This window comes from Oncorhynchus mykiss, chromosome 27 (genome assembly GCF_057628025.1).
Source record: "Oncorhynchus mykiss isolate SJ-2025 chromosome 27, ASM5762802v1, whole genome shotgun sequence".
Taxonomy (NCBI): Eukaryota; Metazoa; Chordata; class Actinopteri; order Salmoniformes; family Salmonidae; genus Oncorhynchus; species Oncorhynchus mykiss.
Window position 1 is genome coordinate 13666381 of NC_143048.1, and position 14929 is coordinate 13681309.

General features: G+C 45.7%; 1 protein-coding gene across 1 annotated transcript in view; it reads right to left on the reverse strand.

Moving 5' to 3' along the window:
- Window positions 1-14401, reverse strand: part of LOC110507564 (numb-like protein) — a 62004-nt gene extending 47603 nt beyond the window's left edge. Inside the window, exon 1 of the mRNA XM_021587630.3 lies at window positions 14063-14401. The gene's annotated coding sequence lies outside the window, so the exon portion shown is untranslated. The remainder of the gene's footprint in view (window positions 1-14062) is intronic.
- Between the last annotated feature and the right edge of the window lie 528 nt (window positions 14402-14929).

Here is a 14929-nt window from a genome sequence, read left to right on the forward strand (position 1 = left end):
GAACGTCAACCTTCTCTTCCCTGCAGAATGGCCAAGGCAGAGAGGAATAACTCAGAGCCCAGGACACTTACAACACCATGTCTGTCCACTCCCAAAACCCAGTGAGAAGACAGGCTAACCACAACAATGAAAATACTCCCTAAACAAGCGTGCCAGGACAAAAGCAGGGATTTTGGGGCAGAGAGGGAGGGAGGGAGGGATCACGGGAGGAGTGTGGGTCCACAGTTTGGGCAAAGCATAGATTAGAAGCACGAATAACAGATGGCCGCCGCTTCTACCCTTTTCACTCTAGCGCCGCAAATAATTAACCGAAGTGTCCCCCTTTTCTCTTTTGTCAGCACGCGTCTATCAAATGAGAGCGTGTGTCCGACGCAATGGCTGCCACACAAAGGCCCGCCCACCCCCCACAGTCAGCGTGAATAGAGAGGCACTTGCAACTTGTCAGGGATTGTAACAACGGGATAGGGGAGGGAGGGTGTGGCATCAGGCCAGCACGCAACAGCCCACCCTCAAGGCCTCACAGCCAGCCACTGGATTGTAACTACAGCTCCAGGCTTCTACCAGTCCTGGAGGCCTCAGAGGCACACAGCCAATACTAAGCCACAGCCTTTGGTGTGACTGATCAAACATTTGTCTCAAGGGGGATTGCATAGGTGTGTACTTGTTTTGATTATGGATCCCCATTCGCTGCTGCCGATGCTGCAGCTACTCTTCCTGGGGTCCAGCAAAATGAATGCAGTTTATACAATTTTAAAAACATTACAATACATTTACAGATTTCACAACATATTGTGTGCCCTCAGACCCCTACTCCAACACTACCACATATCTACAGTGCAAAATCCATGTGTACGTGTGTGTATAGTGCGTATGTTATTGTGTGTGTGTGTGCGCCTATGTTTGTGTTGCTTCACAGTCCCCACTGTTTCATAAGCTGTTTTTTTATTTTTTTTTATCTGTCACTCAAGAATAATGAGTATGTGCATAAGTGTGTGTGCACGCGTAAGTGTGTGTGCATGCACAAGTGTGTGTGCATGCACAAGTGTGTGTGCATGCATAAGTGTGTGTGTGTGTGCGTAAGTGTGTGTGTGCGTACGTGTGTGTGTGTAGTCAGGTTTGTTCAGTCGGAGGAGAAGGAAAGTAAAAACCCTGGAACAGCTGGGTGGGGTCTGGGGGGACACAATGAAGAGAGAGAAAGGGGGAGGAAGTGAAGAGGGGAGGGAAAGAGATGCAGATTCAGGCAGGCAGCTAGGCCACCTCTCCAAACGCTTGACAGGGGTCTTTTGTGACAGCAGCTGGTTTTGGAGGGGGTCAGACCAGCTGTGTTTTCATTGACCCTCCCTCCCCTCCCCCTCCACTGCTCCCCAACCAAACACAGCCAGCTGTAGGCTGGGGAGAGGGGCGAACAGGGATTTAAGGAGAGGAGTTTTCCTCAAACCCACGGCATGTGGTCATCTATCCCCGGTTCTTAACACTGAGCCTCATGCAGTCTCCTTTGACAACCCAGCACGTGGCTTAGAGGGAGCACTGGAGAATGATGCTGAGGATGAAGACGAAAATGACAGGCCACAGGAAGCAGAAAAGCCAACCAACCATCTGTCGGAGAGCGTGTCTGTCATGTCATGTGATTTCCCCCTATACTGACAACATTTTTGCAGCAATTTCCACCACGTCCCATTAGACGAACATCAACTGAACCAGCCACAGCCAGAGTTTCCCCCAGAAATCTTTTCTAGAATGGACTAACTGGAAAGCACCTGGACACCAGCTCCTCCTCCTCCTAGTGAGGCCCAGAGGACTATATGAGGCCCTACAGGCTCCAAAAACACCACGGACAGCAGAAACAGACAACAACACAGCAGAGAATCTGTTTCATAGTCATTCTCTGTACTAATCATAATCATACCTGTCTCTCAGTCCACATCAACTTCAGCTTGAAAACGTGTAGTTATGGAAGAAAAACGAGTGTCTATCTGTCTGACTATTCTCACATGATTCTCCTAACAGGGAGCAGAAACACAGAAAGGAAGAGAGAGAGAGAGAGAGAGAGAGAGAGCAAGAGGGAGGGAGGGTGGGAGGGAGGGAGGGAGGGAGGGAGGGAGGGAGGAGAGCGAGAGAGGGAGGAGGGAGAGCGAGAGAGGGAGGAGGAGAGCGAGAGAGGGAGGAAGGAGAGCGAGAGAGACAAGTGGGCCAAAGACCTCATTTTGCTGCCAGAGAATAAGCAGGGACGGGGTATGGATGGGGGAGTTGTTACGCAAGGCCTTGGCCCAGTCTCTCAGAGGACGAGTACAATGGTGAATGGGTGCTTAGAGAGACTGCACTGTCTGCAGAGGGATAGAAAGGAGCAACTTACTGTAAGTGTTCAGGGAATGCAAGTAGGACTGGGTCAGTGAAGTCAGTGTTAGCAAGTAGCATTAGCATGGCTTTGGTTCAGAATTTTTTTTTGTATTTATCCTTTATTTAACTAGGCAAGTCAGTTAAGAACAAATTCTTATTTACAATGACGACCTACACCGGCCAAACCCGGACAGCACTGGGCCAATTGTGCGCCGCCCTATGGGACTCCCAATCACGGCCGGATGTGATACAGCCTGGATTCAAACCAGGGACTGTAGTGACGCCTCTTGCACTGAGATGCAGTGCGGGCAGTATTTGAACATCCTTATAACACTAGAATAGAAATATCATTAAATATCTTGATAATGTGTAACATTCTGGTGGTGGGAGAAGTCTGATTTAGTGTTGGGCAGTCAGGCATTTAGGCCCATGTTTGGGTATAGTGTAATGCTACCTGAACATACTTGAAGTCTAAATACATGTTAGGCCTATAGTGTCTGGATGTATTTTTTCCAAAAGCACCTTTTAAAACCCAACCTACCTCAGACAGACTCCCACCTGGCCAATCCCCAACCAACCACCACGATGTACACTACCGGTCAAACGTTTTAGAACACCTACTCATTCAAGGGTTTTTCTTTATTTTTACTATTTTCTACATTGTAGAATAATAGTGAAGACATCAAAACTATGAAATAACACATATGATGGTGTGTGCCAACTCTACCCCCCACTCTATCCATCTACTTCCTCTGAAATCAATAGAGCTTTCTATAATAAAGTAACTCATAAATACCATCATAGCTACAGTGCCTTGCGAAAGTATTCGGCCCCCTTGAACTTTGCGACCTTTTGCCACATTTCAGGCTTCAAACATAAAGATATAAAACTGTATTTTTTTGTGAACAATCAACAACAAGTGGGACACAATCATGAAGTGGAACGACATTTATTGGATATTTCAAACTTTTTTAACAAATCAAAAACTGAAAAATTGGGCGTGCAAAATTATTCAGCCCCTTTACTTTCAGAGCAGCAAACTTTCTCCAGAAGTTCAGTGAGGATCTCTGAATGATCCAATGTTGACCTAAATGACTAATGATGATAAATACAATCCACCTGTGTGTAATCAAGTCTCTGTATAAATGCACCTGCACTGTGATAGTCTCAGAGGTCCGTTAAAAGCGCAGAGAGCATCATGAAGAACAAGGAACACACCAGGCAGGTCCGAGATACTGTTGTGAAGAAGTTGGATTTGGATACAAAAAGATTTCCCAAGCTTTAAACATCCCAAGGAGCACTGTGCAAGCGATAATATTGAAATGGAAGGAGTATCAGACCACTGCAAATCTACCAAGACCTGGCCGTCCCTCTAAACTTTCAGCTCATACAAGGAGAAGACTGATCAGAGATGCAGCCAAGAGGCCCATGATCACTCTGGATGAACTGCAGAGATCTACAGCTGAGGTGGGAGACTCTGTCCATAGGACAACAATCAGTCGTATATTGCACAAATCTGGCCTTTATGGAAGAGTGGCAAGAAGAAAGCCATTTCTTAAAGATATCCATAAAAAGTGTCATTTAAAGTTTGCCACAAGCCACCTGGGAGACACACCAAACATGTGGAAGAAGGTGCTCTGGTCAGATGAAACCAAAATTGAACTTTTTGGCAACAATGCAAAACGTTATGTTTGGCGTAAAAGCAACACAGCTCATCACCCTGAACACACCATTCCCACTGTCAAACATGGTGGTGGCAGCATCATGGTTTGGGCCTGCTTTTCTTCAGCAGGGACAGGGAAGATGGTTACAATTGATGGGAAGATAGATGGAGCCAAATACAGGACCATTCTGGAAGAAAACCTGATGGAGTCTGCAAAAGACCTGAGACTGGGACGGAGATTTGTCTTCCAACAAGACAATGATCCAAAACATAAAGCAAAATCTACAATGGAATGGTTCAAAAATAAACATATCCAGGTGTTAGAATGGCCAAGTCAAAGTCCAGACCTGAATCCAATCGATAATCTGTGGAAAGAACTGAAAACTGCTGTTCACAAATGCTCTCCATCCAACCTCACTGAGCTCGAGCTGTTTTGCAAGGAGGAATGGGAAAAAATGTCAGTCTCTCGATGTGCAAAACTGATAGAGACATACCCCAAGCGACTTACAGCTGTAATTGCAGCAAAAGGTGGCGCTACAAAGTATTAACTTAAGGGGGCTGAATAATTTTGCACGCCCAATTTTTCAGTTTTTGATTTGTTAAAAAAGTTTGAAATATCCAATAAATGTCGTTCCACTTCATGATTGTGTCCCACTTGTTGTTGATTCTTCACAAAAAAATACAGTTTTATATCTTTATGTTTGAAGCCTGAAATGTGGCAAAAGGTCGCAAAGTTCAAGGGGGCCGAATACTTTCGCAAGGCACTGTAAATATCTTTATACGAGCAGCCCTGTATGCCCCCTACTCCTGTCAATCTAAGCTTGGTCGGCTTTCCATGCAACGGCCTGGAGAGTCTTCCAGGAAAGACTGTAGTTTACCGCCAGGCATGCACTCTCCTCTTCACTCTCCTCTTGGATCGGATCGATGTGAGGGAGGGAGGCCATGGCCATCTCCTCTCCCTGGGGGCAGCATGGCTGAATATTAGATAGACAGATTGCATTAGATAAGGGCCCGGGACCCAGATAGAAGCAGGGCCAGGCAGAGTAGCATGACTCAGGGAAGATCACACACCACCATGGAGAGAGAGGAATGGAGGATGCTCGAACACAACCACAGACACACCTACCCAGTACAGACACAACAGGCATGTCTGGTCCAACTCCTAGCTGCATGTTAAATTGAGACTGCCCAGAGAAAGAGACAGAGATGGTGACAAAACAGTACGTCGATCAGATCACACCTTCCTGTACTTAAAAAAAAAAATGCACAATGCTTCTGAGAGAGATCGTATTGAGGAATGGGAAAACAACCGACATTGCATACACTCCACGTTCCATTTCCACATGACGGAATGGAAGAGAGTGGCTCTTAAGTGCCTCATAGTATGGCAGCGATGGTGTTATTTTATTAGTGAATAACATTATCAGGTCCACACAGGAAAATGAATCACTCAGCGATGGAAATGAGGTCTCCTACAGAGCCAGAGAGTCATAGTGTATTACTTTAATTTCACCAGTTCAAGGAGGGGCCTCGGGCTCCACTTTACTACTCATATATTTGGAAATGTGAGACTCCCCCCTGGATTGGGATTCCCAAAAAGCAGCAGCTCGTAGTAAATGGCAAAAAAACGAAAACAAAAAAGATCCGTGACCATATTCATAAAGCAAAAAATCTCAGAGTACGACTGCTGATCTAGGATCAGGTCCCCCCTGTCCATATAGCCTGATCATATTCAAAACTGATCCTAGATCAGCACTCCTACTCCGTAGCGCTCTATGAATATGGGATACAGGGTGTCTAGCCTACTGGCTACAGCCTTGGGATCTGAGCTGTTCTGTGAGATTCCTCTCTGGCCGATGAAATGTGTGTAGTTATGTACCATGAAGATCACATTGTGACTTAAACACCTTGTTATTCATGTAGCTGCATTGTAAATGGGAAGCCAGACGGGAGGAGTACACAAGATCTGTCTGAGGGAGGAGAACACTCTGCTGCCATGAATCACAAGCAGGGATTTTCCTCCGAATCAGTTGGATTCATCAGCTGAACTGGAACAGCAACAATCTCCTGCCAATACTAACCACAGAGGAGTTCAGTAAGGGCAGACACACACAAACGCACACGCACACACACACACACATATACACAGTGTAGTAGTGGGCTAAAAAAACGACAGAGGCATATCTCCCAACTGCCGGCTACATTCATGCCACCAACACCGTGTGTGTTTGTGCGGGTGCTGCTGCTGGGGGATTGGAACTGTGCTGCGCTGTATGTCAAACCCTGTTTCTATGGAAATGGACACAGGCAGTGGATGGAAAGAGTACAGCATCTCAAGCATCTCCTCCACCCACCAGATCTCATACAGAGTCATAGAGCAAGACAGAACAGCTAGCCAGCTAACCACACCAAGACGAATGTCCAGTCCAACGACAGCAGCACAGCCACACAGAGACATGGACCAGAGACATGAACCAGAGACATGGACCAGGCAGACCTGAACAGCTTCCTCTGTGACTGTGGAGAGAAGCATTGTGCGAGGCTGTTGTGAGGATGTCAACAGAACCCATTATGAAAGGACCAGTGTGGTTGTGGCGGGGATTGAGGGTTCAAAGACATGCAGTCAGGAGGAGGAGCGGGGGGAGGGAGGGTGCCGTTTGGGGTTATGATTTTCCTCTGGGTTTCTTGGAATGCCAAGCCGCGAAGCTGGAGCAATAACAAATTCCCCATGTTGAGCAGCCGGAACTGTAACACACAGGCCCCTCCATGTCAACAACAGCACAGGAACCGGAAACATGAACTGACCGACATACAGTATGCTATTCATAGTCACTTAGCTATTTAGCCCCAATTCCAGGCTTCCTGCACGAGCCTTGGGACTGGGAGTACAGTAACACGAGACTGCTATTCACTTGGCTTAGCTGGTGGAAGGCATTGTGAGATTGTGTACTACTACTATAGGCAACAAGCAGGTGGAAGGAGATCGTATGGATAGGGAGGGAGAGCAATAGGGGCTGGCTTTATGAGCGAGACTCCTCCTAGAATAACCTACTAGAATGATGGGTAGACATGTAGTATGTAGAGGAGGAATGGGAAGAATGGGAAAATCTCCCACGGCCCATATGCACTATGTATTAGCTGCCTGTCTGTCTCTCTCTCTCTCTTTCTTCCCACCATCCCACCTCTCTACAAAATATATCATGTCCTCTCCTGCATAGCTCAACTCGTGCTCCTTTCCTTTGTCCCTGTAAGCTTTCGTTACTCAGGATGGGTGCTGAAGATATCAGCAGACACAATCTAATGCTCCCCCAGCATTCTATCCCCTCTCCCCTCTTCCTCTTCAATTCCCTCACCATGCCCCCTCCATCTCAGCCTTCTGTATCAGTGCTTCCTCAGCCTATGGGCATTGAGAGTGCACTGGTCTGGTGTGTGAGCAGAGGTCACTTCTCTGCTGCTGCTGCTACTGTTAATTGATCCCCAGTGATGGATGCAATGCAGCCCTGGAGCCCTGTCTGGCCAGAGCTCTCTCGCTGGCTTTCTCCCTCTCTCTGTGGACTGGCCTACTGACTGAAACCCTGGATGGCCCCAGTGCTCATCATGCAAGCACGACTAACAATGGCAGATCTGTTTGTCTGTAGGGGCAGACTCCCTGTCTTGGAACGACCACTTCCACCCGTTCGATAATGCTAGATGCCGAGGGATTAGGTCTATGTGAGTGACAGACAGTCACAGGGCAGGGTCAGCCAGAGGGGGGCATTGGGAGGCAGGAAGGCAGGCTTGTTAGCTGTAGTCAATGTCCTGAAAAGGCCAACTTCTCCATTCAAATCCCTGAGGTTTCTTAGGGATACAGCAGGTCCTCAGTTTAAAGTGCAACGATCTGCAGAATCGGCAGAATAATGTGTTTCTCTGACTCATTTTTGACTAAGTAGTAGGCTATCTTTAATGAGCAACCATGATTGTCCCTGTAAGACACCAATAATGGGACCTGACCATGTATGCCTACTGTACATCTTCATACGGTGAATGTACACAGTTCCCAGGCAATGTGACCAGGTTTCTTTCTGATTCTGCATCACACAGCAATAACCTTCCACTTCAACTTGGTTCCCATGCAGTTCCCACACCCTCTGTGGAGGACAACATGGTCGGACATCTTAAAAAGGAAACCACCCAGCGGTTTGGGGTCAAGAGTAACACATTCTAGACCCGATAGGAGCAAACAACTAGGATCTGGCCTCTTCTGCAGCTGAAGGATTGGTGTTGATTGTGAAATAAGAGAGATGCAATCTTTTCCTCCCAATCTATCCCTCCTCCTTCCTTCCATCCTTCTCTCCCAACCCCCATTCTTTCTCCTTCCCAGTGGAACTCTGCGTAACAGCTGGGTGACTCGGCCACATCTGGGGAGAAGCTGGGGGTTTTCAGACAGGCACACCGGGAGGCAGGGCTGAGAGGGGCAGGGGAGGGCAGAGAGGGGCGGAGAGTACGAGGTGAAGTGGGAGCAAGAGCATGCCGAAGATCTCGTGTCGAACCAGTTGCGCCAAATTGGCTGTGATACCATCAGCCATGGCTACGGTAAGTAATGGCCATAAAAAGAGAAAGGAGCATGCCTCGTTTGCACATTTACAACCAGAAGTCATCCAAAGCCAGCAGACTCTACCAACAAAATATTTAAGCAAGCCTAAAATGGGTGGAAACCGGATAAGAGATGATGTACAGAGATGATGTGCAGCCAGAGTGCATCTCAGACTAAGTAACTTTGTAACTTTGATGTTGTAACCTTTTCTCAGGGCATGAGTCATTGTCTCTGACTTTCTACACAGCTGGAGGGATCACTCACATCTGCTTTGGATCTCAATTACCTGTCTCTTCTAAAGCAGTCTCTTCAATTTCTGCTCTCTGCCTGGCTTGAAAGGTAGAAAACATTGCTTCTAAAGCACTGTTTTCAAAGGCATAATACCCAAAGACAAAGGCATATACTAAACAATATAGAGTTCCTTTCAGACAAGTATCTTCAGTCAAGTATCTTCAGTCAAGTATCTTCAGATGAGGAAAATAAGTTTGACTGGTGTCATCCAAACTACTTTTGAGTAGGTGCTGGTGTCGTGATTTTGGAAAGCTGCCTCAGATCTGTGGTCTGAACTGTATTGTTCCAAATGGAGAAAGATTGAAACCTCAATGACTAATCATGTCTTGAGCTTGATTGCTAAGGTTATAGCTAGAGTCATTTTCTCTGGAATATCAAATGAGGAACTGTGATAATGTCCTCTGGTCCTCCTAGGTGAGGGAGGACATGACGGAGCAGGGGTCAATCTTCAGTTCCGTCTCAGATGTGATTAGAGTGACAGGCCCTGATGGAGAATATCATCTCAAAAATGTTTAACCACCAACCGTGTTCCAAAATTAGACGCTTGACAGAGCAGAGACGTGCTCTGAGACACACACACGGAGATATGCACACCAAGACACACACAAACACAGCCCCCCCCCCCCCCCCCCCCCCCACACACACACACACACACACAACCTAGCAGGGACCTACTGTTTCTGTTAACCCCAGAAAAAGTCCTTCCTTGCTGGCTGATACCATCCCTTCCTCTCTGTTCAGAGTTGCTTGCCTGGATGAGTTGGGATAATTCAGCCTGTGAAGCCATCCAATTCAACCCCAACCCCATCCAAAAAGCACCCAGCCTCACCGACCCTACCCACACCCCCGCTGTCTCCCTTCTCTCCACTCTTGACGGAGCGAGATGAATAGCGTGCTCTGTGCTTGGCAGATTGTGGTTCAGAAAGTCCCGGTAAGCTCCACTTCTCTCCTGTCAGAAGACCGAGAGCTCTACCTCAAACTAAGCCCACCATGCAGCACAGAGTCAGACCTGTTCAACCGTGAACCTGTATATCACACAAGATCACGACCCCAATCATCTTTTGAGGATTGCACTTGTTTGTCACACCGATTTTTTTATTTCACCGATGGCAAAGCATTCATACACACGCCGACCACATCCTACTTGGCCTTGCTAAGAAACAGCAATTCACTTGTTATCTGCAGCCAAAATGTCCCTGAAGCGGAAGAATCAAATCAAACTTTGTTTGTCACATGCGCCGAATACAACAAGTGTAGACCTTACCGTGAAATGCTTACTTACAAGCCCTTAACCAACAGTGCAGTGGAATCACTGATTACCAAGGGAAATCGGCAGACGCAAACAAAATTGTATGATTGCTCTCACGCACCAATCACTTCACTCATACACACACAAACACATACTCACAAATGTCTTATATGCCTGTTGGACAGAGTTCAATCGGAAAGTATTCAGACCTCTTGACTTTTTCTACATTTTGCCTTATTCTAAAATGTATCAAATTATATTCCCCCTCAATCTACACACAATAGCCCATGACAAAGCGAAAACAGGTTTTGACATTTTTGCTCATTTATTAAAAATATAAAGTATTCAGACCCTTTGCTATGAGACTCAAAATTGAGCTCAGGTGCATCCTGTTCCATTGATCATCCTTGAGATGTTTCTACAACTTGATTGGAGTCCGTCTGTGGTAGATTCAATTGATTATACATGATTTGGAAAGGCACACACCTGTCTATATAAGGTCTCACAGTTGACAGTGCATGTCAGAGCAAAAACCAAGCCGTGAGGTCGAAGGAATTGTCCGTAGTGCTCCTAGACAGGTTTGTGTCGAGGCACAGATCTGGTGAAGTGTACCAAAAATGTCTGCAGCATTGAAAGTCCCCAAGAACACAGTGGCCTCCATCATTCTTAAATGGAAGAAGTTTGGAACCACTAAGGCTCTTCCTAGAGCTGGCCGCCAGGCCAAACTGAGAAATTGGGGGAGAAGGGCCTTGCTCAGGGAGGTGACCAAGAACCCGATGGTCACTCGGACAGAGCTTCAGAGTTCCTCTGAGGAGATGGTAGAACCTTCAAGAAGGACAACCATCTCTGCAGCACTCTACCAATCAGACTTCATGGTAGAGTGGCAAGACGGAAGCCATTCCTCGGTAAAAGGCATGATATGACAGCCAGCTTGGGTTTTCCAAAAGAAACAAGATTCTCTGGTCTGATGAAGCCAAGATTGAATTATTTGGTTTAAATGCCAAGCGTCACTTCTGGAGGAAACCTGGCACCATTCCTACGGTGGAGCATGGTGGTGGCAGCATCCTGCTGTGGGATGTTTTTCAGCGGCAGGGACTGGGAGACTAGTCAAGATCGAGGGAAAGATAAACAGAGCAAGATGCTTGATGAAAGATTGATGAAGAGAAAAAAAACAATATCATCCATTTTAGAATAAGATTGTCACGTAACAAAATGTAGAAAAAGTCAAGGGGTCTGAATACTTTCCGAATGCACTGTACGTAGGCATTGAGTGCTCTAATGAAAATGACACAATAGGCTGAATGCAATTAACTAGCAAGAAAACCAATCACTCAACTTAGCATATAGACACAGAAAAGAGAAGAAAGTCCAGATGTACGAATGTCTGTGTACAAAATTGTGGGCCACAGCAGATGACAGAAATACAAATTGAGGAAGACAAGAGAATCTTCGGGCTCAAAGCGATGCACATGTTGGTGTAATCATTTCCAATGACCTGAGGATTTTTCTGTCGGGCATAGAGAAAAACAGGAGACAAATAGCTGTTTCCCCCGTTGGCTAATTCCCATCTCTCTCTTTCTCTCCTCCTCTTTCTTCTGTGATTAATTCAGCCACCCAAAATAGACTGCTATAATTAATGCTAGGTTACTAGTAGAGCGTAGTCCCTTTCACACAGACTCAGAGTACAAACATGAGAATTGACAAGAGGCTGACAAAAATAGCACATCTCAAAGTCACTTCCTTTAGTAACCTATATATCACTGGGCTGGTTTCAGAGACAAAAAATGCCCCTCCCATGTTCTAGACTGGAAGTTACAAGGCCAAAACCCTAAACAGTATATTCAAACACTGCCGGTCAGAGCGGGGTGGAAGTTCAGCCCGTTGTTCAGCAGTCACACCCTGATTATCACAAAGGGAGCAACGCCCTCCACTGCTGGCTGCCGCTCAGCTCGCCACTGATTGGATTACCTTTGACCCCCTCCCTTTGTGAGCCCAGCTGGTCTGTCCCTCCGTGTGTCCGTCTGGCTAACAAAAGGGTGCCAACTTTAAATGCTGCAATCTAACTAAAAGGAAGGGGAAACAGTTTGGGGAGATGAGAGGTTGCCAGGCAATCAGTTGCTTATTCAACTGTACATACTCCTCACCCAAATCCTCATCCATTTCTTACTAACTGCATTAAAATGGTCTGATACCAGCCAAGACAATAGACCTAAATTTAAAGTCATTGTACCACAGTGCTGCACCCAGGTTAGACCCAGCCCAGGCCTAGAGATTCCTGCCCATGCAGCTGTCTAGCTATCCAGGGAGGTGGTCCTGGATCCTGGGCTAAGCCACACTGTCCCCATGTTAATACTCAGAATGTGACACCAAGGAGTGGAAACCATAGCACTCAGAGGCCAACAGACTGACAGACCCCTGAAATAACATGACTCGCTGTGCTCAAGAATGTAAGGTATGCAATCAAGACACGTGTAAAGAATGTTCACGCACTGTTGTTTATCGATACATGATATGCATACCTACATGTCAACTCAAGCATTTAAACCGTTTTTTTACATTTTAAATTACAAATACATAGGGTACTCGAGAGATAATTCCTAGCCTGGCTTTGCACATTTGACAGTGGAAGTTTTTCTACGGGTTGGTGGCATCGATGTAAAACTTGTCTTGAGCTGTCAACACTTTGGCCTCAAGGAGGGGAGGAACCTCTGGCTTTCTCATCCAATGGGGTTTGCGAAGGAGACGAGGAGAGATTAGAGAGGACGCGAGGACAACGCAATTGAGATCTACCCCTGTTCTCTGTCTCGGGGCGGAGAAACAGGTCAATACAGCAGATACGCACCACCTGTCAATGTATTACAGTCATCCGTGCCTTTCAGACAGGCTGCTGAGTCACATATTTTGCCTAATGGTCACGGCCCCAATGTCAGGGCGCATAAGTATGGCCATGATGGGATGACAAGAAACTTGATGCATCCTCATCATCATCCCCAGCCTCAACAACCATTGGTTTCTATAACAAGAGGATGAGTGTATTGTGTGGGGGACATCTGGGGTCAATGTCTGGACGCTGGTCTGGACAAATATCTCAGCCATCCTACCAGAGTATCAGAACCCTCAAGTCATTGTGTCAAAGTATTGCCATAGTATTACCATAGTATTCGGCTTACAAACCAGTCATATATTCTGCATAATGTTAGTGTCGATCCCTCCATACCAGCCCTGGCCTGAGGTCTTTCTTGACCCATTCCTATATGGCCAGAAGGAAGGTCCACAGAACTGATGTGCTTTATATCATTCCATTACAATAGGATACAGTAGGCAAACTACACTTCCTTTCAGCCGCACCTATACTATCCCAGTTGACTGTTCACTTTGCCATATCAAAGGATGCTGACAGTTAGCCTACATGACAATACAAGGTGGTTCATTGCAGGCATGCGTCGTATAAAAATGCAGGGCGCGTTTTTGAAATGTATTACTGTAGAGATGAATAGGCAAAAACTACTGCCGCACAGAACACGATAGAAGGTGGGTATATGGCTCTGCTACACCGGACACAGATATTTCATAGTTTACCTCATGTTTCCACACCACAAGCAGTATACAATGGTATACATCTGACTCAGAACGTAATGATTCGGCAATGCAGAGGGGGGCTTGTAAGGGTGGTCTTGATTGAACCATAGGTTACTGCAGGCACCGCAATTCATTTAAAATATTACATGCATATAAATAGGCTATTTCAAAATATTATCTGCAGTTATTTTTCAATAGATCTGAATTGTTTCGTATCTTGTTCATAATAATTGATCCCATTTATTGGATTTGAAAACGAAAGACTTCGGAGACATGCACGCGCGGAGATTAATTCATTATTAACCATTAACAATCAACAGAACATCAAGTCCCCATAAATAACGGTATAGGGAATATAGAGTGAACTCACCAATGAGAAGAGTGAATAATTGTGAGTCCGTGCCGCCTTTTGTGTAATCCAATCCCAACGAAATATGGAAGAACATGTAATTTCAGAATGTCTTCATGAACATTGGATGAAGCGATGATTCGATGCGGGCAAGTGGTCTTCTTGATACCAATACTTGAACGAGTCAATCCGTTTATGATAAAATAAAACAAAAAAACAAGACAGAGCAGTAAAGAACGATTTCAATAAATTGTTTGTAATCTTTATGCTTTAGTTGACTGTGCACTTACTGCCGCACAGACTGGGTTCCTCTCCCAACTCCAATCGCTGGCCCTGCCTTCTGAGCGAGCCTATTGGCACAGACGCCCGGACATGGAAATTTACTCTACCCATTGATGTTTTACAAAAACACCACGGACCCATGTTTCACACTCTACAGCGCCACCGTGTGATTGTATCATTTTTTTAAAAAGTGACTGCGCTATTGCCACTGAAGTGACAGAACTTTTCTTTCAAATTGGATTATATTAAACCTAAACTGATGTCGAAGACTACAATAAATGGCCTTTAAATGGACAAATGTGTTCTTGTCAGGCAGAAGATGCCATGATGTCCTGCCTTCAAGATTGTGGATGAGAATCTACTGAATGGCTGTGTTCTAAAAAGCTTCTGAGATAAATTCTGACTGTGAAGATCCTAAAAAGTCTCCAGATTTAGCTTCTATAAGAAATGTTTCATTTTTCCACAAATTACTTTGTGGTTTCAGTAGACATCAGCATTTAGCAAGACACAGTGAAAAGTGGTGCCTAATAAAATGTGTGTTTAAGGGCCAAAATGTCAATTTTCATGCCAATATAAACTAAAACCAGCTGGTCATTATTAGCACCA